The sequence below is a fragment of the Acomys minous genome, assembly GCF_964271855.1.
Source record: "Acomys minous genome assembly, chromosome: 7".
Lineage (NCBI taxonomy): Eukaryota > Metazoa > Chordata > Mammalia > Rodentia > Muridae > Acomys > Acomys minous.
In genome coordinates this window covers 99,692,481-99,716,905 of record NC_140488.1, presented here as the reverse complement: position 1 = coordinate 99,716,905, position 24,425 = coordinate 99,692,481, and the positions used below count along the sequence as shown (strand labels likewise).

At 38.9% G+C, this 24,425-nt stretch overlaps 1 protein-coding gene across 4 annotated transcripts in view; it reads left to right on the top strand.

Moving 5' to 3' along the window:
- FRMPD4 (FERM and PDZ domain containing 4) overlaps positions 1 to 24,425 on the top strand; it is a 919,852-nt gene that overhangs the window by 176,797 nt on the left and 718,630 nt on the right. The gene's annotated exons all lie outside the window — the stretch shown is intronic.

Genomic DNA, 24,425 nt, shown 5'->3' with positions numbered 1-24,425 from the left:
GATTAATGGTATATGTTATAAATTGTGAAATACAGAAAATTACCCCCTTTACCCCAAGTCTTTTTTTGTAAGTTTAAAAAATTTTATTTTATTAATTTATTCATATTACATCTCAATGGTTATCCCATCCCTCGTATCCTCCCATCCCTCCCTCCCTCCCATTTTTCCCTTACTCCCCTCCCCTATGACTGTGACTGAGGGGGACCTCCTCCCCCTGTATATGCTCATAGGGTATCAAGTCTCTTCTTGGTAGCCTGCTATCCTTCCTCTGAGTGCCACCAGGTCTCCCCATCCAGGGGATGTGGTCAAATATGTGCCACCAGAGTTCGTGTGAAAGTCATACCCCACTCTCCACTCAACTATGGAGAATGTCCTGTCTATTGGCTAGATCTGGGTAGGGGTTCGAAGTTTACTGCACGTATTGTCCTTGGCTGGTGCCATAATTTGTACAGGACCCCTGGGCCCAGATCCGCTCATCATAATGTTCTTCTTGTAGGTTTGTAGGACCCTCTGGATCCTTCTATTTCCCCATTCTTCCATGCTTCTCTCACCTAGAGTCCCAATAGGATGTCCTCCCCTCTGTCCCACTTTCCTGGTGAGTGAATACTTTCATGGGACATGCCCCTTGGGCTCGTGTCCAGATATAAGTGAGTATACACCATTTGAGTCTTTCTGCTTCTGGGTTAACTCATTCATTATGACCATTTCTAGTTCAACCCAGTTGTCCACTAATTTCTGGAATTCCTTGTTTTTAGTAGCTGAGTAGTATTCCATAGTGTAAATGTACCACAGTTTCTTTATCCATTCTTCTACTGAGGGACACTTAGGCTGTTTCCATGTTCTGGCTATTACGAATAAGGCTGCTATGAACATGGTTGAGCAAATTTTCTTGTTGTGTGCTGGAGCATCTTCTGGGTATATTCCAAGGAGTGGAATAGCTGGGTCTTGAGGAAGCCTTATTTCCAGATTTCTGAGATAGTGCCAGATAGATTTCCAAAGTGCCTGTACTAGTTTGCATTCCCACCAGCAATGAAGGTGTGTTCCTCTCTCTCCATCTAATATTTTTAGGTATTATGATATTGTGTTTTTGAGAAAGAGCCTTGTGTATCTAGGTTGCCCTCAACTCCTAGGTAGCCAAGAGTGTCCTTGACTTTCCAACACTCCTGCTGCTGTGCACGTATTAGAGGCATGTGCTAACATGCTAGTGGATCAAATCATGGACTTTGCATGCTAGACAAGTATTCTACTGCTGAGCTAAGTCTCCAACTCAGGATTGTAATGTTCTGAACATTAAACAGGAGTGATCTTACGTCAGTATTAGTCACCTGCTACACTAATGGTCTTCTATCCCAGTATCCTCAAACAGTGGCTAAAAACTGTACCTTTTGTTTCCCCTAGTCCTCTTCTTAGCATTTTACTGGGCTGTTACTGCGTAGCTGGCTGTTGTAGAGTCTGCTATCACGCCTTCCTTCACAAACAGTGCTGTCATCAAAGTTGGGATTGAGATATTGTTTTGTTCCACCACCTAAAGCATTAGGAATTCTCTTAGTCATTTAGGGATGGGCAAAGTCCTATTCCTGACTTCATCAAAGGAAATACTTTCTGGACAAGCCATTATGAAGCAGACTTGAAGTTCATAAATATGTTTGCAACATACATGTTAAGCCCAGGGTGTGATGGAAAGAGAAGAGAAAGTAAGTCATACCAAGATACGGTAGGTGCTGGTTTCTGAGAGGAGAGCTGCCTTCATGTCTCCTAGTACCATAGTGACGGGGCATAGGATTTCAGAAGTTTCTGGAATTTTCTGTTCACCAGTTTTTCTCAGACCCTCTCTTCTCCTTCTATGCCCCCCCTTCCATAAGTGAGACTACAGGATGATGTGGATGGGATTACAACTGCACTAGATAAAACTAGGATCTACTAGAGTTACACAGAAGGGTTAGGCCATGCCCTTTTACTGCTTTTTCATTCTGTGAGAAGCCTAGAAGGTTGCAGGTTTACATCTTGAGAAGAGAGAAAGGCCTTTCAGCAACTGTTCATGGTGTTGGAATTCTTGCTTCTTAGCTGGTAACCCGACTCCAGTATAAATGGCTCCTTTTGCCTCCATTGCCTTCATAATTTCCTCAGTATTTTTGTCCTGCCTGAAAACCATTTTTTTTTTGGTCAGTGCATACACAAGTTTATGGATAGCCATTCCTGGATTTTGCTATTCCACAGTTCATGCTTTGGGAATGAGCTCCTGCAATGTGGTGACTATACCTCTCTCTTTGCTTTAGAGTTGTTTTCCTGAGTCTAAATTCTCTAGGTAGCCTAGGGCTATATAGTTGGGGGAAGGGACATTTTTAAATCCATGGGCCCTGCTTCCTGTCACAGTAGTTCTGTAGACGCTCTAAATTGTTTTCCTCTTTCTAGTTTCAATCTTTCTGAGGAATAGGTCCAGGACAGTAAAATAAAATTACACAGAGAACACAGAGGGTGTCACCCGTCACTCACAACAGAAATTACTTCATGAAATATTGTCATAAAACAGAATTGTATTTCATATGAGACTCAATCAGGAAATAAATGACTCTAAGCTCATTGAAGGAAAAGTAGGAGCAATAAAGACCATTAAACAAAAGATACTACACCATGATGGGGTATGACACTTTAATTCTTTGAAAGATTTTATTTTATATATTGTTTGCCTCATGCAGGCAGAACTTAGAAAAAGACATTAGATTCCCTGGAACTGTAGGTACAGATAGCTGTGAACCATCATGTGGGGTGCTGAGAACCAAACCTGAGTCCTCTACAAGAATAAGTACTCTTAACTGCAGAGCGTGATGCCAGACGCCACTTTTCTTTTTTCTTAATTTTAATTTTCTCATTTATTTACTGTGTGTGTATGCACACACACTCGCATGAGAAAGAGAGAGAGGGAGGGAGGGAGGGAGAGAGAGAGAGAGAGAGAGAGAGAGAGAGAGAGAGAGAGAGAGAGAGGATGAAACTCAGGACTTCATCTTTTTGGACTCCATTTTCTCATTCCACATTTATGTGGGTTCTAAGTATCAAACTGAGGTTACCAGGCTTCTGCTGCAAACACCATTATGTTATCCATAAATCTAACTTCCTGTCATTAAATTATTTTATAAAGGTCAGTAAGAGAAATATTTAGAGTCTGGTATGGTGATGCACTTAATCCCAGTCCTTGAGTGGCAGAGGCAAGTTCAAGGCTAGAGTAGTCTGCACAGTGAATTCCAGGTGAGCTAGGGCTAGCCAGTGAGACCTTATCTCAAAAACAGGTGTATTTTGAGGATTTCCTAAGGGATAAAGGAGAAAATTCATTCTTTCAATAAGACAGTGAGTTTTCACAGAGAAACGCTTCTGTATACTCTCTCCCAGAAGGCTTTAGGAAGTGTCTGGAGAAATTTTAAAATAGCATACATATCTGAAGGGTAGGGATATTACTGGCACTCAGAGAGTAGAGGCAAAAGGTTCTATTAATCATCACTATATTACTCAAGAGTCACCCTAAAAGACTGGAGCGATGGGGATGTGGCTTAGGATAAAGTAATTCACTGACAGTGCATAAAACCTTGGGTTCAACATAAATCACCGCAGGTAGAGCTTGCCTCTAAATTTTAGCTCTTAAGAGCTAGGGGCAGGAGAATCAGCCATGTGGAGTCATCTTCAGCTACAGAACAAATTTGAGCCCAGCCCGAGATACATGAAAACCTGTCTCAAAACAAAACAACAGAAAAATCAACAACACCAAACCAACAAGCCCAGCCCCAATGCACTAAACAAAGCAAAGCAGACTATAAACCTATTTGGAAATATGATTTCAATGCAGTGAGAAAGCCTCAAATGTATTGTTTCCTGTATCTTTAAAAGCTCAAACTTACCCCTAATTATGAAAGTAAGCAAAGGAAATTGCATCTTGTTGAGAAAGAATACACAGATCTGGGAAGGTTCCTTTTTCCAGTTCCACACCATGTCTTTACCTGCTGTGTAGAGCCACCTTCCTCTTTCCCACTTCATCTAAAAAATCCAAATGAAGCTTGTATATTCCATTCCCATGACTCTTGAACGTAGCTAAAAGCATTTTGTCTTTTTGTATAAAATGTTGAGGTAATGAGATTGGAGTTTTTAGGGCACAAGCTAGGTCTCCATTGACCAGAGCAGGCTAGACTCAGAGACCTATCACCAGGACACCAATTAAAAAGCAAGTGTCTTAGTCAACGTTCTGTTACTGTGCAAAGACACCATTACCACAGCAACTCTTATCAAGGAAAATATTTAATCGGGACCTGTCAAGTGAGAACTTTGTAGTTTTCGGTTTTTTTTAATGAACCCAGAAATATTATTGGAATGTTTCTGTTCTCATCCTAAGTGTGGGGATATGGATTTTCTTTGCAGCAAATGACTATGATTTGCCTTATGCTCTAGAAGAGGTGTGGTTTTGCCAGCTACAGATAGTTTCAGAGGCTGTGTGACATTTCAAATTCTGGGGACCTTTCAGAGAGTATGTAAATGCTAGGGCCCCAAGAGGCATGGTAGATTGTTTGGGGTTTTGTTAGTTGGTTTTTGGTTGCTATTGGTTTCTACCAAAGGAAGAGATGCCAATGGGATGCCAAGGGGAGCAGAAGACAGAATGAAGAGAAAGGCTTGGTAGGCAGTTTAAAGATCAGCCTTGGAGAAGAAGGCAGCCTTAAAAATGGAGAATTCCCTTTAAGAATTGAAATTTCCTTTACCACAACTTCTACTCTGGTTTTAGAGTTTTCCTACTGTCTCAAAATAATCCATATGCAAAAGAGGCCTATTGTGGAGTGTCATTTTCTGGCCTCCAGAAATACTCAAGATTTGAGGAAGGTGAAAAATAGAGGGGATTCACCAATGTGAAAGCTATGAAGGCTGTGATAGCCTAATAACGGCCCACAACTAGGATGAGATACACAAAGAAGCAGACAAGTAAAAGCCAAGAGGAAAAAATTAAACTACATTTAAATGTATGATACAAATTAAAAGGAGATGAATTTTGGTGGGAGAGGGAGCTTGGAAGTAATGATTTTCTATGTGATAGTGTTGACACAAAAATACAAGATAAGGGATAATTTATTCTAGAGGTAAGTATGAGTGACCATGACTTGGAAACACTGATTCAGATTTCCCAAATACCATGTTTCTGTGTGGTAATAATTTTATGACATTTTAATAGTTACTGACAAAATAAATTAATAAATCAAGGCATTTTTCTACAGACACTGGTGAGAATGTAAGTGAGGCAGGTCACAGCAAAGTGTGAGGAGTCTTTGCTATATGTTTCAGACAGTATTTGATGACATTTTTAGCCTATGGTTGGTGGAAGCTAGTGGTTTCTTAGTACATTCTAAAAGGATTTACCTTGACAGTTATTGGAGATTAGGTCAAATACAGAGAAAGTCAATGAATGGCTACTAAGTGTACTCAAAATAGCCCAGGTTAGCCTGGCTATGAATCTGCAACATTCTACCTCTTCACTGTCATGGACAATCTAATCAGATTAATCAGCTATGTGAAACTCTTAACTTACAAGTGACATTTCTCTGGAAACTTCAGTTTAGAAGAACAAATGTGATGATAGGCATGTTTACATTAAAAAATCAACTTAAAAATAACTTGCTCATTTTCACTTCCTTCTTGTTCTGTTGCATTGATGAACATTTTTTTTGTGTGTCTCTAAAGCTAAAACTTTAACATTTATTGTAAATGAATGTGTTTTAAGTTGGCAGATTCACATTTCACTAACATCTATTTCAACTTAATTTGAGACCAATGTTCCTGAACTCTTAAAACACAGTTTGTATTGGAAAGCATTTTGAAGAGGGCAGTAAATAAGGCCCTATTACATTTAATGTCTTTACCATTTTACTAGTAAAGTAGTAAAATATATTATGTAAAATAAAACTATGTAAATAGTAAAATAACACTATGTAAATTCCAGACTGGGCATAGTCTGGGCATAGAATTGGGCTAGTATCTATGAGACCCTGGAATACATCTGAAGATCTAATAATAAAGCCAAGGGTATGGTTCAATTGGTAAAGTGCCTGCTGTGGAAGAAGGGGGAACTAAGTTTAGATTTCCAGCACTCAGACTAGTCCTTTCTTCCAAGAACACAGCCAGCTTCTCTCTTAATCATTGTGCTTTTAAGGCAGGCATGTAAGGTCATAGGCAGTGACTGCAAATTATAAGAAAGATAACTAGGGATCCTGCTAACCTAAGAAAAACCACTGCTGGGACTCCGGGAAGCATCACTTGAATTGGGCAACCTCCTTCCTACCACAACCAAGGAAAAATCCTACCACAACCAAGAGTTTTCATAGACACACAGGCCATACTAAGTTTAAAGGTCCATTCCAAATGGACCTTTGGAAAATCATATCCTCTTAAGACCTACTGCATAAGGGTTGCCTTTCATGCAGATTATTATCATGGGATAGAAATATAGAGATATCAATCACCTATATCAGTTAAGGAGAGGCCCACCTCCTCTACGAACTTCTCTTCTTCATTTTGTAATTGAAATTCTGTGGACTAGAAAATAGAAATGAGGGAACTTTTGAGCTAGGTACTTGCTTGAGTCAGCTTCCACTCTGTGGAGTGGTTTTGTTTTTGTTTTGTTTGTTTGTTTGTTGGCTTTTCGAGACAGGGTTTCTCTGTGTAGCCTTGGCTGTCCTGGACTCGCTTTGTAGACCAGGCTGGCCTCAATCTCACAGCTACCTGCCTGCCTCTGCCTCCCAAGTCCTGGGATTAAAGTCCTGCACCACCATGCCTGGCTTTTTCCCCATCTGCTTTCATTTGTAATAAATCTATGCTTTTGCTACTGCTTTTCAAGACACACAAAACCTGGAAACCTAAACACAGCACTTCTGGTTTAACAATACACGCAGATAAGGTGGTAGGTAGAATAATCTAGCCACTTGGTTTTGCTGCTGTTTGGAAACTGTCTTATGGTTGTTTGTAATTGGTTAGTGGGAATGTGTAAAAGAACTTTGATCTTACAGAGGTTTGCTTTTTTAAAATTTTTACTTAATTAATTTATTCAGATTACAACTCAATTGTCATCCCATCACTTGTATCCTCCCATTCCTCCCTCCCTCCTGCTTTCACCCTATTCCCCTCCCCTAGGTCTATGACTGAGGGGGACCTCTTCCCCCACTATATGGTCATAGGCTATCAAGTCTCATCTTGGTAGCCTGCTTATTCTATCTTTGAGTGCCACCAGGCCTCCCCACCAAGGGGAGGTTGTGAAATATGGGGCACCAGAGTTGATGTCAGAACTAATCCCTGCTCGGGCCTCCCCACCAAGGGGAGGTGGTCAAATATGGAGCACCAGAGTTCATGTCAAAGTCAGTCCCTGCTCTCCACATAACTGTGGAGAACATCCTGTCCGTTGGCTAAATCAGAGTAGGGGTTCGATATTTAGTACTTGTACTGTCCTTGTTTAGAGTAGAGCCTCCTGGGACCTGATCCACCCATCACAATGTTCTTCTTGTAGGTTTCGAAGACCCTCTGGGTCCTTCTATATCCCTATCTCCTATATTTCTCTTACCTAGAGTCCCAGTAGGATGTCCTCATGCTTTCTAAATTTGCTTCTGATATTTGCTGTTAATAGTTTTGATTTCTCTCCTAAGCTTCTAGGATTGCGTAGGGTTTTTTTGTTTGTTTATTTGTTTTGGGTTTATTTGTTTTGGCTTGGTTTTGTTCTTGTTCTTTAGAGACTGGAATCTTTTTTGTTACCTGAGCTGCTTTGAGTTCATCCATGAGTTCAGATAAGCTCTCCTACTTCAGCCTTTTGAATACTGGGGCTGAAGTCTTTTCATGAATTTTTGTCAGAAAGTTATGATAAAATTTAATTCTATCCATTTGCCTGCAAATTTCAAGATTTCCTTGTTTTTAATAGCTGAATGGTATTCCATAGTGTAAATGTACTGCAGTTTCTTTATCCAGTCTTTGACTGAGGGACATCTAGGTTGTTTCTAGATTCTGGCTGGTAAGAATAAAGCTGCTATGAACATAGTTGAGCAAATGTCCTTGTGTGGTGGAGTATCTTTAGGGTATATGACCAGGAGTGGTATAGCTGGGTCTTGATGTAGCCCTATTCCCAATTGTCTGAGAAAGTGACCTATTAATTTCTAAAGTGGTTGTACAAGCTTTCACTCACACCAGCATTACAGGACTATTTCACTTTCTTTACATCCTCCCAGCATGTGCTGTCACTTGTGTTTTTTATCTTAGCCATTTTGATGGGTGTAGATGCCCCCATTCAGATCTAGCCGATGGGCAGCTCATTCTCCACTGCTGTGGGGAGAGCAGGAACTGCCTCTGACATAAACTCTGATGCCCCCTATTTGACCACTTCCTCTTGGTGGGGAAGCCTTGGAGCACTCAGAGGAAGGGGAAGCAGGCTATCCAGATGAAACCTGATAGGCTGTGGTCATATGGTGGGGGAGGAGCTCCCTTTCTGTGAGAAATCTAGGGGAGGGGAATAAGGCAAAAGATGGAGGGAATGTGGGAATGAGAAGATACAAGTGAGGGGATAAAAATCGGGATGTAATATGACAAATATAAAAAAATTAGTCAAAAGTGATCTTGATTTTCCTCATATTCATACCTACATAAGTATTTTATCCCTTGCACTTGATAGAACTTAAGTTTCAATGTTGATGAGTTAAGGTGACAAGGGTTATCTTCTTCATGGCTTCATAGAAATGGTGCTAACAATCTACTAACACAAACAAAGTTTCTAGATAATTTACTGGCTCAAAGGAACCTGTTACCAAGCCTGGCCACCTATGTTTGACCCCTAAATGGCACATGGTGGAAAGATACCCACACACATGCACACATTAAAACAAAACAAAACAAAACAAAACAAAACAAAACAAACCAACAAGAATGGCTTTAGAGAGATGTCTCGGAACACACTCATAATACCAGAACTCAGGAAGCTCATCAGAAGAATGGCCGTAAGTTCAAGGCCAGCCTGGGGTACATAGTAAGACACTGACCGAACAAAACAGAACACCAAAACCAAACCATATTTTGGCCATTCTTATAATACTTAGGTTTTTGTTGAAGAAACATATATTCAAATTCATCAAATGCTGTTTTATTTTATATTTTGAGACAGGGTCTCATATAGTTCCAACTGGCTTCAAATTCACTGTATAGCTGATGATATCTTTGAGCTTTTGATCCTCTTTCCTCCCCCTCCTCCTCCTTTTCCTCTTCCCCCTCTTATTCCTCCTCCTAGTTGCTGAGATTACAGTTTCCATACCTGGCTTTATAATGTTCTGGGATTGGATCATGCGCTCTTCCAACTGAGCTATGTCCTTCATTTCTTTCTACTATCTATTGAAAAGATAATCTGTTTTCTTTCTTTAACAATGCAGTAAATTTCAGGTATGAATTTCTTACTGTCAATTGTACAATTATGAGCTAACCAAAACTACAGAGTAAATTTTGCTAATATTTTCTTTTTTACTCCTTTAGAAGCTATAGTACATGAGAAGGATTGATAAAAGACCTTATTTGTGTTTTAGGAGTGATTTTTGCTATTTTTGAATATTAGGTAATTCACATCATCCGTATCATATTGATTTTACTTTGATATTTTATATTTTATAAGCATCTATTCAGTTCTTCTAGATTTGCAAATTTGCTACAAAATGAAAATCTCCATATCACTGGCAGGGAAGTAAATTATGATGGATGTTTTCAGATATCTAGATAAATAAGTATAATCCAAATATTTGCTTTCCTGGACCTATTTTGAGTGAACCAATATTTGACTAGGAAATATAGCTAATGTGTGACTTACTAGTCATGTCTTTTTTTTTTTTAAGGCAAATAGAAGGATGCTTTGCATCTATTGTTACAAATACTTGAATGTGGAGATTTGGATTGCTGATCATCAAAATGACAGTAGATTGAAAAATGTGCAACAGCGAAGTTCATTTACAAAAGCATAATAAATCAGTTACCCTCCTTGGTAAGCCTACACCCTCCCTCACCCCCATGCTCATTTTAAGGAAAGGAACCAGATTTGGGTATATAGAGCAATGATAGCAAGCCATGGGATTGGTCCCTAGCCACCTGTGGTAGCTTGAATGAGAATGGACCTCATAGGCGCTATATATTTGAATACTTGGTCCCAGTTGAACTATTTGGGAAGGATTAGAAGATGTGGTCTTATTGGAGGAGGTGTGCCAATAGGAGAGGGCTATGCAATTTTTAAAAGGCCACACCAATCTCTCTTAGTTCAATCTCTCTCTCTCTCTCTCTCTCTCTCTCTCTCTCTCTCTCTCTCTCTCTCTGTCTGTCTCTCTCTCCCTTCATCCCCTCCCCCTCTCTCTCCCTTTCTCCCTTCCTCCCCTTTCTCCCTCCCTCTCTCTCTTTCCCTCTCTCACTTTCCCGCCTTGCCTCTGTCTGTCTGTCTCTCTTTCTCTCTCTTGCTTCTTCTCTCTTTATGCTTCACAGTTGTTATCTTGATCTGTAAGTTCTCAGCTACTGTTCTAGGACTATGCCTGCTGCCATGCTACCTACTCCATAGCATTATTGACAAGGACTTATCCTCTATAAGCCCAAGAAGCTCTTCCTTCTATGAGTTGCCTTGGTTATCATGTTTTGTCACAGTCATAAAAAAGCCATGGAGATACACATATACATATGCATGCCAAATACACAAACCAACCTCCAAGCAAAAACAAAGGAAAAGATCGTGCAAGTTCCTGACAATATAATCAATATAGCCCTCAGAAATTTTCATTTTAAATTTATTTATTTTATTTTACATGATGAATGTTTTCCTACATGTATATATAGACAGTGTGTGTTGGCCTGGTAGCCATAGAGGTCAGAAGAGGGCATCAGGTCCCCTAGAACTAGAATTAAAAATAGTTGTGAATCATCATATCATATAAGTGCAAGGAACTGAACCCAGTTCCTCTGCAAAAGCAACACTGAGCCATCTCTTCAACTCCAGGAAATGTTATTGTAGAGGTAAATATAATAATTCATTGAGTCCTAAGACAGAAAAATGTTAATTTCTGTGGATTCATGTAAGATTTTTAATAAAGATTATGAAAAAAATTTATACCTTTTAATGATAATGGGATAAGTTATAAAGGAAGGTGTATGATTTGATCATTTTAAGCTGTTAATGTGTACACAGAGTCTATATGATTTTGAATGTCAGTATGTATAATTAATTATATGGATTTACAAATGGAAGTGAAGGCAATTAACATGAAAATAGAATAATTAGGCTTCTGGGGTTTCTTAAAGGGCAGTGAGATTCGATTGCCAAATACTGTCAAATTTTAAATCTCGGTTTTCAAACTGAGTCTGAGTGCTGTTGTTTTTTCCAAAAGCCAGTGGCTACTAGAAGGAAATAAATGGTTACGCCTTTAAGATTTATCCAATAGTTCTTGGTACTCAACCTTATTCTCTTTCACATAGAAATGGCCCTCACCAAACTTAGAATCAAAGCCACTGTGATAAGCAGAGAGCTAAAATGCATGGTGGTATGTGGTAGAAGGGAACAGTTTCTGATACTATGACTACTGAACGTTCTCTTAAGGGGACTGCTGTCCTATTCAGATAGTTGTTTCAAAACAACCATTCCTTACAAAGACACCAATTAGCTGGAGCTGAGCTTTTGGCCTTCTGCCTCTGTTTGCCCTTCCTGTGTTCTATATCAACCCTTGAATAGCGCATTGAGCCTGAGTAGCTAGCTAGTTCTTCTTGGTTTTGTGTTGCTGCAGCAACTTACTTACTGTGGCTCTGTGTGCTTCACTTCTGACTTGGTGCTTCTAGACTACCTTTAATGGTAGATGCTCCTTGTATTGTTACAGTTTTGGAAAGAAGGTACTCTCTTCACCAAGGTAATTTTGATATTTACATATTTAGCTATCCACTATTAAATGTTATACCTTAGCATTGTGTGTAATCATGCGGTATTTTTAGCCTTACCCCGTGTTTAGGTTCAGAATCCATGCACTGTGTGTGTGTATGTGTGTGTGTGTGTGTGTGTGTGTGTGTGTGTGTGTGTGTGAGAGAGAGAGAGAGAGAGATGTGATGTGCTGGTACTTATGTGGCAGAGTGCACATATGGAGGGCAAAGGACAACTTCAGGCATTATTCCCCACGTTCCACTGTGTTTGAAACAGGGTCTGCTTGTTGTTTTCCCTCTGCTGTGTATCTTAGACTAGCTGACCAAAGGGCCTCTGGGAATTTCACTGGATTATCTCCCATTTCCCAATAGCAGTCCTGAGATTACAGACACTGATGCTATGCATCTGGATTTTATACAGGCTCTGGGGATTTGAACTCGGGCCCTCACACTTGTGAGGCACTTAACCCACTAAAGAGTCTCCTTGGCCCCACCCACTGTTTTTCAAGCAGAGTAAATCTCACTCTATTCCTCTCCTATGAACGGTATCATTTATAGGTGAAGTGCTGAGCTATTTCACATATTTGAAAGAACTTCAATCATTTGGTTGGGGCCCAAGATTAACCTGCTAGATAACAATATCCTGCAGTGAATTAAATTTCAGTGAGTTTCCAATTTTGTTTCTTTCTCCTGCTATTTTTATTAACTTAAGTAAATTAAATTTTCTTCCAGAAGAACACCCACCCTAGATCCTTCTTTTAGATTGTCTGCTCAAGTTGTTTCTCTTCCTGAACTTTACACTATGGAGCTTCAGAATCCTCATTCATGTGTAGGAGCAAAATGACGAGGCACTGATACCACATTTGAAGGGGTGTTACCAAGGAAACAAATCAAATTCCAAGTCTATGTTTTCTGTAATCTTCCACAAAGACTGAAGATGAACCCTTGAAATTTAACTTCCGAGGAACACATCATTTTGAAAGGGTCAATTAAGCAAATACATTTGATTGGATAGTCAGCATTTCTTTTTTGCTTTTTGCCCTTTAAGCATCTTAAGCTCTATTTGCACTTTAACAACTATAACTACCTGGGCTATGTTCATAAGGAATGAAGAATGTAATTATAGAACATTTAGATTTTTGGACATTTGGAATATTTGAAGAGCAATAAATTGTTTGAACTTCATATTTTCTAGACCATCCAAGGGTCTCATGCTGTTTTAATATTGGCTTCTTTTTTTAAAAAAAAAAAAGTCTAGATTACAATTGCTTACAAAATAGTATACAATGAGTATTATTGGGGGCAAGGAGACTTTTATTGTAAGAGTCCAACTCTATTTCCTGTCATTTACATTGCATGAACCTAACACCTAGAACGATAGCCTAAGATTGCAGAGAAGCACTGCATTCTCTCACAAGTTTATCACATAGTGAACACCTTTTTACTGAGAAGAACACAAAGTGACCACCATGCCCTTGATCCTGCCCTCCCTTGACTAACCCACAAAATATTTATGACCTATGCAGGGCTTTCCATACCCTACAATGGAGTCATTCACTCTAAGCTAAGTATCTAATTGAGTTATTTTTATGTAGAGAATTTATATATTCTCAGATTTCGCTATAGTTGTTTTTATTGCTATTTTGATTTGAGACAAGGTTTCACTGTTTTGCACAGACCATCCTCAACTCATGAGCCTCTTACCTCAGCCTCCCAAGCGCTGAGATAATGGGTGTGTGGTATCCCCATCTCCTTGCTACCATTCTGCCAACCACAAGATACTGATCTGGTGATTACACAGGGTATTTCTTTTCTCTTTTCCCATAATAGATGATTGTTGTTGAAGACAGGATAGTGCCTTCCCAAAGACAGCTTTTCTAATCCTACAGCCTGTGAATATGCCTACATGCCAAAGAGGCTGCTGCTATGATTAAGTACAGGAGTTGACATGAGAAATTTATCCTGGATTATCTGTGTGAGTCTCATGTCATCACAAAGGATCTTTATGAGGGGGCCATAGGGATCCCTTAGCTGTTAAGAATGCACACTTCTTTTGCAGAAGACCAGCATTCAATTCCAAGCACCCATGTTAGACAGCTTGTAACTTCACTTCCAGGGAATCTAATGACTCTGACTGTTGTGGGCACCTGCATTAGCATGCCTCAGTAGTTTCAATCTGGCTCTGCAAACCTGGAAGTTTATTAGAGAGCTTCTTGGTCAATAGTGGAGCCTAGAAATGCTGGTTCTGTTATCTATAACAGCAACAGGGTAAATCAACTTGGTGGCAAGAGGGAAGGCAAAAAGAGTAACACATGTAAATACACATATATACTCCTCCCAGTGGCGATCTGTGTGTGCTTTGAGGAAATCTAAAGGGTATGGTGGATGAAGAGAGTTGAGTTCCTGTTGCCTAGGCAAGGAGGCAGGAAAGGCTGCTCTACCATGATGATGTTTGATTAGACGCTGAAGCAAATGAGGAAGTAACATTTCTCTTTCAGCTAAAAGTAAGAATCTTAAGCCAGGAAAATGCTTCGCATGTTCAACGAAGTGCAAAGACACCTGCAGATGGAAGCTGGTGGCAGTCATGGGTGCTGTGTTTAAGATTTCAATTTTTTACTCTGACTATAATGACAAGATTTTAGGAGGCACTGTGATGTGACATTTTAAAAGTGAATCCCTGTCTGCCATATGGAGATTAGGCTGAGGGTGGCAAGGGTGGAAGTCAAAGGAGTTTGAATCCGGGCTAGATGTGGTGATGATGGCAGCACCAATCCCATTTGCAATAACAGAGTTGATGAGAAGTCACTGTCCCATAAATATGTGTCTTAGGCAATAGCAGTAGGATATCCTCCTAGATTGGATTGAGATGTTGAATGTGAGCCTAGAATTCCTAAAAGTGGTCCAGATGGTGCGTGGATGGTGTTTGTGGACTGGAGGCCTGATGGGTCCTCTTAAGGAGTGGCTGCAACATGCAGAACTCTATACCCCTAGTGGGCTCTGGTGCTTTGAGGTAGAGGAAATGAAGCTGAGAGGGAACTCTAGGGAGGTGGGAAAATAACCCAGTGTAGTGTCCTGAACATGTATCATGTGTAAATAAATCATTTTGAAGAGTGGTAAGATATCAACATGTGCATCTTACACCTTGTATGCTGTTTTTTGGTTTGGGTTCTTTTTCCAGAGGGGTGGGCGAGGGATAGCTGGCCAGTGTAGGTCTTGCATATCCTTTCACAATCACAATGAGTTCATATGTTCATCTGTCCTGCTGTGTCTGGAAGATACTGCTTTCTTGCATTATTCGGCACCTCTGCATCTCACAACCTTTCTTCCAAAAAGATCCCAGTGCATTGGGCATGATTTAGAGCTCAACATAGCATTATCATTTGTTTTCTGCACATTGATTTAATAGCTGCTGGGAGGAGACTTGTAGGTGTTTGTTTTAATACTGTAACACCCAGCAGACTGACCATACCGCTGAGCAGGTAGAAATCTCAAGAGAAACTGGACCTGATGGAGAAAAGAGAAAAAAATAACTAATCTCTTTGGGGATCCCAGTGTCCTCCACAACCAGCAAAGTGATGATCAATCTGAGCGAGGTAAGAAGGCAGTTGCATTCAACATGACTAAGTAGCCAGTGCTATTTCAAATTTCATGAGTATGACACTAAGTGGTATTTCTGTGCCTATTTAAACAAACAACAATTTGGTGAAAACTTATTCTGGTGATAATTATCTCAATCCTATGTCCACAGTAAAGTGTAAGTCTCCTTGAGAGGCAAAGTAAACTAATGAATGATCAGATATGACCATATCAAAACTCTTTGTAAAGTACATGTGATACCTTAAATAAGATGTATTCTATATATTGACTGAGAAAAACAAGCTTATGATAATGGTCTGGGAGTGGGTCTGGTGTCGTCTCCAGCCACAGAGATAGTGCAAAGATCACTAGGCAAGAAAATATATCCACTTCCAGCCTTCTGGGTAGGTTATGCATTGCTATCCTTGAAGGAACAATCCTGTGTGCTAACATTCCAAGTTCCCAGATGCTTATCTGTGAGCACAAGGACCTCCATCCCTCCAAGAAACCTCAAGGATAAATGGGAAGTGATGGGAGGAATGAGAGGATGGTAACGGAAGGAGTTGTGAAAGGGTGGTAAATATGTTCAAAATACATTGCATAGAATTCTCAAAGAATTAATAAAATATATTTTAAAAATAATTAAGCTAGAGGTATTGTTGATGGATCTTGACTTCATAGAAACCACCAATGATGACCTTGAATGAGCAATTTGATAGCCTAATGGAGGCAGAGACCTGATTGCATTGAGTTGGGAGAGAGTTAGGAGACAGAAAGTAGAGACACTGAGGGTGGTCATATAGTTCTAGGAATGTGACCACAAAGAAATAATCTGATTCTGAGATAGACTCTAGAATATGGGACTGAAAGAAGGCTTTTAATTTTTAATATGAAAGATATTACAGAATTTGTTTTGTTCCATTTTTATTATATTTCTTTTTTAACAGATACATTTATATTACTGCACATAAATAAAGTAAACTACACACAGCAGGAAGAACCATGAAACAATCAAGAATTATATAAATGTTACCTTCATAGTGATTTGGCTATTTGTATTTGTCAAACTTGAAGTAAACATCATTCCTATCTTTTTGAGTCTAAAATTCTGAATGAAAATCAGTATCTATCATATCTCATCTCTATTAACTTAAAACATCTATCTAGATCTAAAAACATCTTAACACCTAACCAACTAAGCTTAATTGTAAGACTAAAAACTATCTGGTCTTCAGCCTCATCAGAGACTTGAGAAGGAATAAAACTTAATAACATGAGTGAACTGGAAGTTCAGGTTAGCAACTTCAAAAATGAAAAAATGACAGAGATAGTTTACTGCCTGAACAGCCACTCCAAACTCTCAATACCATTCATCTTCATCCTTCTAGCCCAATATATCTGACAGACATGTTTGCAACACAGGAACTATTGAAAACTTGCTTACCCTGTCTTGGCAGAGTTTGGCAGTTGGATCTGCCTGCATCTAATCGTGCCCATTTTTGGCAGAATTCTGTCTGTGGCAGAAATGAGAACATTTTGCCCAGTGGCTGGCATATCACAATTGAAGTCATCTCCATAAGGAGGTTCTTTCATGCTCATCATCTTTGAGGCAGGCTGGATGTTGCCAGGAGTTAACGTGTCTTGTTGTCAAAGAGTCTTTATAATAATAAAAACATCCTTAAATGTTGTACTCTGTAGGTATCTGAGGCTTTTGAAGACCATATTTAACTATTTTACCTTATATATCTATAGAGTCATATCTATTTTATCTACAATATATATCCTTTGATAAAATTAGACTAGTATTTGACATGACCATAGTTTGTTAAACTAACAATTGGGTTGTATTACTTAATTATTTTAAATAGGCTGCAGCACCACTTTCAAGGTATTGGAAGTAAACCTTGTATTATTATTGGGTTGGATAGTTATAATGCCCCATATTAGAGTGTGTATATATATATATATATATATATATATATATATATATATATATATATATATATAATGTGTGTGTGAAGAGTAATCTTAGATTTGAATTGTATACAAATGTATCAAAATTATACTTAATTTGCATCAATATACAAAATTCTACACCAATGAATTAAAAATAACCTTACTTGTGAGTAAAAGTTAAGGTCTTGAGTTGAGGAGTCGATTCAATAATCTACCTTATGTTCTATCATCCCTGTATATTTCTATATCCCCTTTCTTTCTTTTCAGCTCCTATTTCCTTACCTACGGATGAAAGATAAAGAAAAACAGAGACATACCTGAGTCCAACCTAGTTTTCTTTCTGCATAAGACCAATAATAACTTATAACCAACTCCCAATGAAAATTAGCATCTGTAGCCCAAGAGAGCAAACAGAAACTTGTCTAGCCCCCTTAGAGGAAATGGGACTTCATTTTATTAAGATTTCTTCAGGCTGATTTGGGACAAATAACACCTTTGAAGGGGGTCCAAATAAAATTGAGGAAACAGTTAAGCAAGGCAAGGATAGCATTTGTGGGCCATTTTCTAAATGTTGAGAAATTACGGGCTTAATAAGAGTCCTGTGTGGGACAGTCTGAAATGCTGCACCAATTGGGTTCAGAAGCTTTCTACAATGCTGTCCTGGAAGCTGTCCTGTTTTGATGGATAAAAGCAACTGAGGGACCTGGGACTGAAACACGAAGGATGCAGGATGTCAGCGTCCAACATACTGAGAGGAATGAATCCTGTCAGGTCTGATCCAGGGTCAGTGTCTGGTTCTTTTGTTCTGAAAACATAATTTCTCACAAGATTACACACTTCTAATATTATGATAGTAAGAGGTGTAGAGGATGCACAGAACATTTAAGGCTGGTTCTCTGCTCTTTGTATGAGCAGAAGTAAGACATCTGCAAATATTCCTTCATTCCATACTAAGAATGGCCTCTAATTATAAGTCACAGAGAATCTGTGACCAACATGAAGCCTTATCGATGCATAAACCTTCATATCTCAGCCAGTCTCAGAGCTATTCCCATGTAGTGGGATTAGCATATAAGTTACCTGATTGTTCTGCAGTTTGAATTCTTTACATCCCGATTGTAGCCCCCTCCATCGTCATCTCCCAATCCCATCCTCTCTCATCCTCTTTCCTTCCCTCCCCTAGTCTTCAGCAAGGGGAGCAGTCCTCCTCTAACATCTGACCTCAGGCTATCCTGTCCTCTGTACTACCTGTGACCTCTGCTTCTGTGGATTCACAGGCCACCCTACGAGGGGGAAGTGATCAACATTAGGAGGCCCAAGTCCATGTCGGAAGTAATCCCTATTTCCCCATATTGTGGGACCCACAAGGAGATAGTGCTGCCTATATACTACATCTGAGCAAAAGGTCTAGGTGCTATCATTTTGCCTTTGGTAAGATGGACATTTTTACTATGTGAATTCTCCTTGTCCATGAACATGCAAAGTCTTTCTATATTTTGACATCTTCTATTTCTTTCTTTAGAGACTTGAAGTTTTTTTTCATATAAGACTTTCATTTTCACTTGCTTGGTTAGAGTTACACCAAGATATTTTATACCATTTGTGGCTATTGTGAAGGGGGTAGTTCCGTTAATTTTTTCTCAACCCATTTGTCATTTTTATACAGTAGGGCCACTGACTTTTTTGAGTTGATTTTATATCCAGCCACTTTGATGAAGGTATTTATCAGTTGCAGAGGTTCCTTGGTAGAAATTTTAGAGTTACTTATGTTTACATCATGTCATCTGCAAATAGTGATAGTTAGACTTCTTCCTTGTATCCCCTTCATCTCGCTTAGTTGACTTATTGCTCTAGATAGAACTTTAAGTATTATATTTATGAGACATGGAGAGAGTGGACAGTCTTGTCCCTGATTTCAGTGGAATTGATTGAAGTTTCTCTCCATTTGGTTTGATGTTGGCTATAGGCTTGCTGTCTATTGCTTTTATTATGTTGAGGTATGTGACATTACAGAATTTTGAATGCAGCCAGCAGTGGCCAATGCAGGGACCTGAAGCTGAATGAGACAAGAGACATTGCTTAAACGATGAGCATATAGACAAGGAAAGTGATGAGGTTCAGGAGGCAGGTGAAAAGCATGTCTTATAAGTGACAAGGGGGCAGCTCCCATTTTAGAAACAATTGAATGAACACATATGTGTGCTCATTCATGCATGTGATGATCAGAAGAGAACTTTGTGTCTTGGTCCTCACCTTCCATCTCGTTTGGGGCAAAGACTCTTTATTGTTTTTCCACTGCATATACCACTTTAGCTGGCCTGCAAGCTCCTAGCAATTCTGTTTCTGGCCCTCATTTCCTCCATAGAAATACTGGTTTTACTGATGTTTGAAATATGCATCTGTCTTTTATTTGTGTTCTAGGGATTTAAACTCAGGCAAACATTTTTACCTACAGAGATATAGCCCTAGCCTGACATATATTTATGTTTTAGATTAATTAATTTTTACTTAATTAATTTGTATGGGTATGAGTAAACATAAATCCAGATTTGGTGTCACAGTATTTTTGAAACAGGAGATTTTTGGGGAAATTAATAGTTTAAAAGTCATTGCACAAAAAATAAAAACTTGGACTGTCTTAGAAAATCCGTATGTACAGACAGTGCTTAATTTGTATGGTTGTTATTGCTTATATATGGTTGGTTGTTGTCAGTTATCTGAACACACTTAGAGCTAGGCATAGTAGTACATGCCATTAATCCTAGCACTTAGAAGGCAGAGGCAGTCAGATCTTTGTGAGTTCAAGGCCAGCCTGGTCTACATAGCGAATTCCAGGTCATCCAGGACTACATAGTAAGTCCCTTTCTAAAACAAACAAGAAAACAAACATAACAAAACAAAACAAAACCACACCTGGAATCTGGCTACTCAGAAGTTCTTCAGGTCTTCAACCAAGTGGAAGTGTATTTTCTTTAAATAATTGATTGTTCAGTTCCACTGAACTACACCTGAATCCAGCCACATAAATAAAGGTCAGAAGAAAATGAGTTCATGGGGCTAATTCTTTGCAGGACCTTCTCTCTACTGGGAAGAAAAATATCATTATGTCATTGCCATTGCATATAAAAGATGGCCCATTCGTTGGAATGATTGTCTCTCCGTGTGTGTGTGTGTGTGTGTGTGTGTGTGTGTGTGTGTGCATGTGTGATATTTTCAAAGTAATGAAGCAGTTTTTTCAAAGATGAGCTCCAATTTACTAAATCATTTGAAGTGCCAGGCTTCTTCAAGCATTTTGGACATTTGCATGGCAAAGCACGGTTTCATCACAGTAATTGTGCAGCTGTGTTGCTTAGTAAGATCTTTCAGGAAAGTATGCCCTTGGGGCTTACTTTTGATTGCCAAGTGTTAGTCTTGGATAGGTATCTCAAAGCAATTAGGAAAGGCTGGTTACTTTTATCCACATGTTACAGGTGACAATCAGATGATGGTTGATTTATGCTTGCCCAGAGTCCATAAATTGTACTGATCATCAGAATCTGGGAGAATTGATTAGACCTGGTCAAGGATTTCCTTTGGGAACACTAGGCAGACTACCCTTTCCCTCCATCCTTCCTTCCTGTTTTTGCTCCACCTTCGTGCCTACCTTGTCTTTCTACCTCTCTTATCTTATTCTTTAACCACTTTCCTACCTTCTTTCCTAATCCCTACTTCCTTCCATCTCTACTTCCTTCTTCTCTTCTCTCTTACTTGCTCCTTGTCAAGTACATGAACCAGAACATGTACCACCCAGATCTGTGTGAGTGTGATCTCTAAGCTACATAGTACATGAATGAAAGCATGTGGAACATCCAGTGCCTTTATAGAATATAACTCTCTCTAAACCATGTATTCATTCTAGAAGTCCTCCTATAAAATGATCAAGACCCTGTGAAGTGACCATTTCCTTTTATCACACACAATATCATTCTGAGCCGGAGACCCAAGCAAGAGCAATAAATATTTTTACCCACTGAGCCATCTCTCTAGCCCTAACATATACTTTGAGTCATTTGGCTACCAAGAGACTTGGGCTTCCTTGAGCTTCCTTGAGCTTGCATATAAGTGTGTAGCAATGATGATGAAAAAACCCTGGTACTGTTTCAGTCATGCTTTTTGATCAGGCATGTTTGAACTTGTTAGTAAAGATAAAAAGATACCATTGCAACATTTCTACAGCCTGACAAGCCACTTGTCTCATTTCCCCATCAACTTTGTCTTATGAAGTACATACTCTAAACATTTACTATCCTCTGCATCTCCCCTTGTCAGCCAAGTATGGTCCAGGAAGGGATAGATCAATGTATAAGCCAGAATTGATTTTATAAGGAAACAGCCTTCCATGCTTACACCCTGTCTTTGTTCAACCTCTAGAACACCTCTAGATGTTTGAACCGATGTAAGATTCCTATCATAGCTGACATCATTCTTGCTGGGACTTAATTGTATTTTATAGCAATGCGTCTCTCAACTCATAGCCAGAAATGGCTCATTTCAAACACCCAAAGGCTGCTGTTGGAATGGAGACTGTTTTAGCTTAGGAATGCCTGGAAAAGGCCTCCTCTGTGTTAACACAGGGCTGATTGGGAGATGCGTTGCTTCTCACATAGTCTATTGCTACTGAATTCTTTTCCATTTCCATCTCTGTTCCAAAATTCATAAAGCATTTATCTTGGGTTAGAGCAATTATTTTGTCACCCATAGCCTATAGTGCTCACTGTAATTAGGTGTATAGTCAGATAACACAGCTTTATGGACTATGTAATTAATCATGCCTGCTTGCACGCATTGCCTAGCATTCAACAATGCAGGGCTGACACCAGCCCAACCTCCTGCCTGATGTCTTTCCCCAAGTGTTGTGTAATTCAAAGGGCATTTTCTGAATAGGCCCTGGTCAGCTAAAGTATGGACAATAGAAATAATAGCTATCATGGTGGGTCTGGCACTCTGAAATATAGTTTTTATTATGAAAATATTTCATACATTTCAGATACAGAGCCTGTGGTAATAAACACATGCATACCCAAATTAAACACATTGAGTTTCTTTTTATCTTGCTACAGGCATTTACTTTTGAAGCAAAACAGAACAGATAAATGGCTCTAACTTCCTTTCCTCTCTGTAGAAATTACTGGCATCCCAAGCATGAGCTTTGCTTGACTAGTCTTTAGACTTTAATTCTCTCCCTTGTATGTCTAGACACAGGGAATGATCTCATATAGGGTGTTTTTCACAATGTATCTAACCAAGAATTTTCATATTGCATTCTTTTGCATCCAACTTTTGTTTTCTTTTCAAGTCTTATAAGTTTATCTAGATTTGTACATGTAGGTGTATTTTCTACTGTTTTACTTCATTGTATAAATGCACTGTGGTTTATTTTTGCAATCACTTCTTGATGGATAGTCACATTGTTTTCCTGTTCTTTTTTCTCTGTTCTCTTTCACTCCTTTCTCCTTTATTTTGATAGTCTGGCTACATATTCCAGGCTGGCTTGGAACTCAGGTACCTAGCCTTCTAGGGAATTCTTCTGTATATCTTCCTTGCACACATATATGAGAGATTCTCTGGGATCAGGGTCTTCCAACTTTGTGATCAGCAACATAGTAAAATATGTTTTAATTTACATGCTAGGGGTTCTTTTTTTATATATAGCTGGTAACATCTGCCATGATTGTATGAAAGCAGCCAATGATAAATATATGTGAGTGGGGATAGTATCTGTTGCTGAAATATATTTATAAACACAGACATTAGAAGTTCTTATCGTTTACGTGTCATTTCAAGGCTTTTTGTGTTTTATTTTCTCTCCTCAGCCATTGAAGAGTGTGTAAAAACATTTCTAATGTAACACTTGAACAGGGTTCAGCTCATAGACCATAATTCGCTAAGTCTGGCTCTAAGCTATATACCTAGAGGTGGCATTACTATGCCAAGTACAACTCCATCTTTATGAGATAGGGTCAGATTACTCTCCACAATAAATTTAATTAGTTTTATATTCATTCATACCCACATTTCCCAGCAGTCCAACTTACCCTTGATGGGGTCAGTCTTAGAATGCATTGCCAATGTGATTCATGTTAAATGATGTTTCAGCTTTATTTTAATAGGCACTTTTGATAAATCAGAAACTTCATCTTTTTGTGCATTCAGTATTAGCAGAGGACGTTCTGTATATTTAGTAGCTTCTCATTTTCATTCTAATATATCAACCTGTTAGTTATCCATTCAAATTTTCTGCTGGGTTGTTTTCTCTATTTGCTTTGGTAATTTGTCTTTTTATATAATCTTCCTACTAATATCTTAATAGATAGAAACATCAAATTGGCTGTGTCTTAGATTTGGGGCATGTCTTTGATGTACTGCCATCATTTATACAAAATGACATTGATATTTTATTAATGTTAGTGTTTTTTATATCAAAGAAATTTCCAGGTTAAATTAATCACTCTGAAACTACTCATATCTATTAAAAATTCCACCACTACTGTTATAGCTCCAACTCCAAATTTTTGAAAGAGTCTACCCTTGTCTCACGTGAGACCATTTCTCACTTTTCAAGGTCTCTTCCCTCCAATTTGTCTACCCATGAGCTGTTGAGCTCTGCCACTCTTGCTCTTTGTCTGTTTTCTGTTAAATCTCGGACTGCAGTACACACTGGATGCAAATGCCTAATATATGCTTAGAGATTTTTTTCTCAAACAAAGAGATCAATGTCTTAATCTAAAGGAATAATTGACTGATATAAAATTTTAGGTACCAGTCAGTAAAACAAGAGGATTTTCTTGACTCCTTGAAATCAAGCCAGTTGGATTGCTATAGACCTGCCTTGCCAGTGCAAGACAAATGAGATTATTACTTCAACACCACATATTATTGATTTGGCATATGGTTCTTATGTTGTATTAATGAAATTTGAGATAATAAGAATGTGG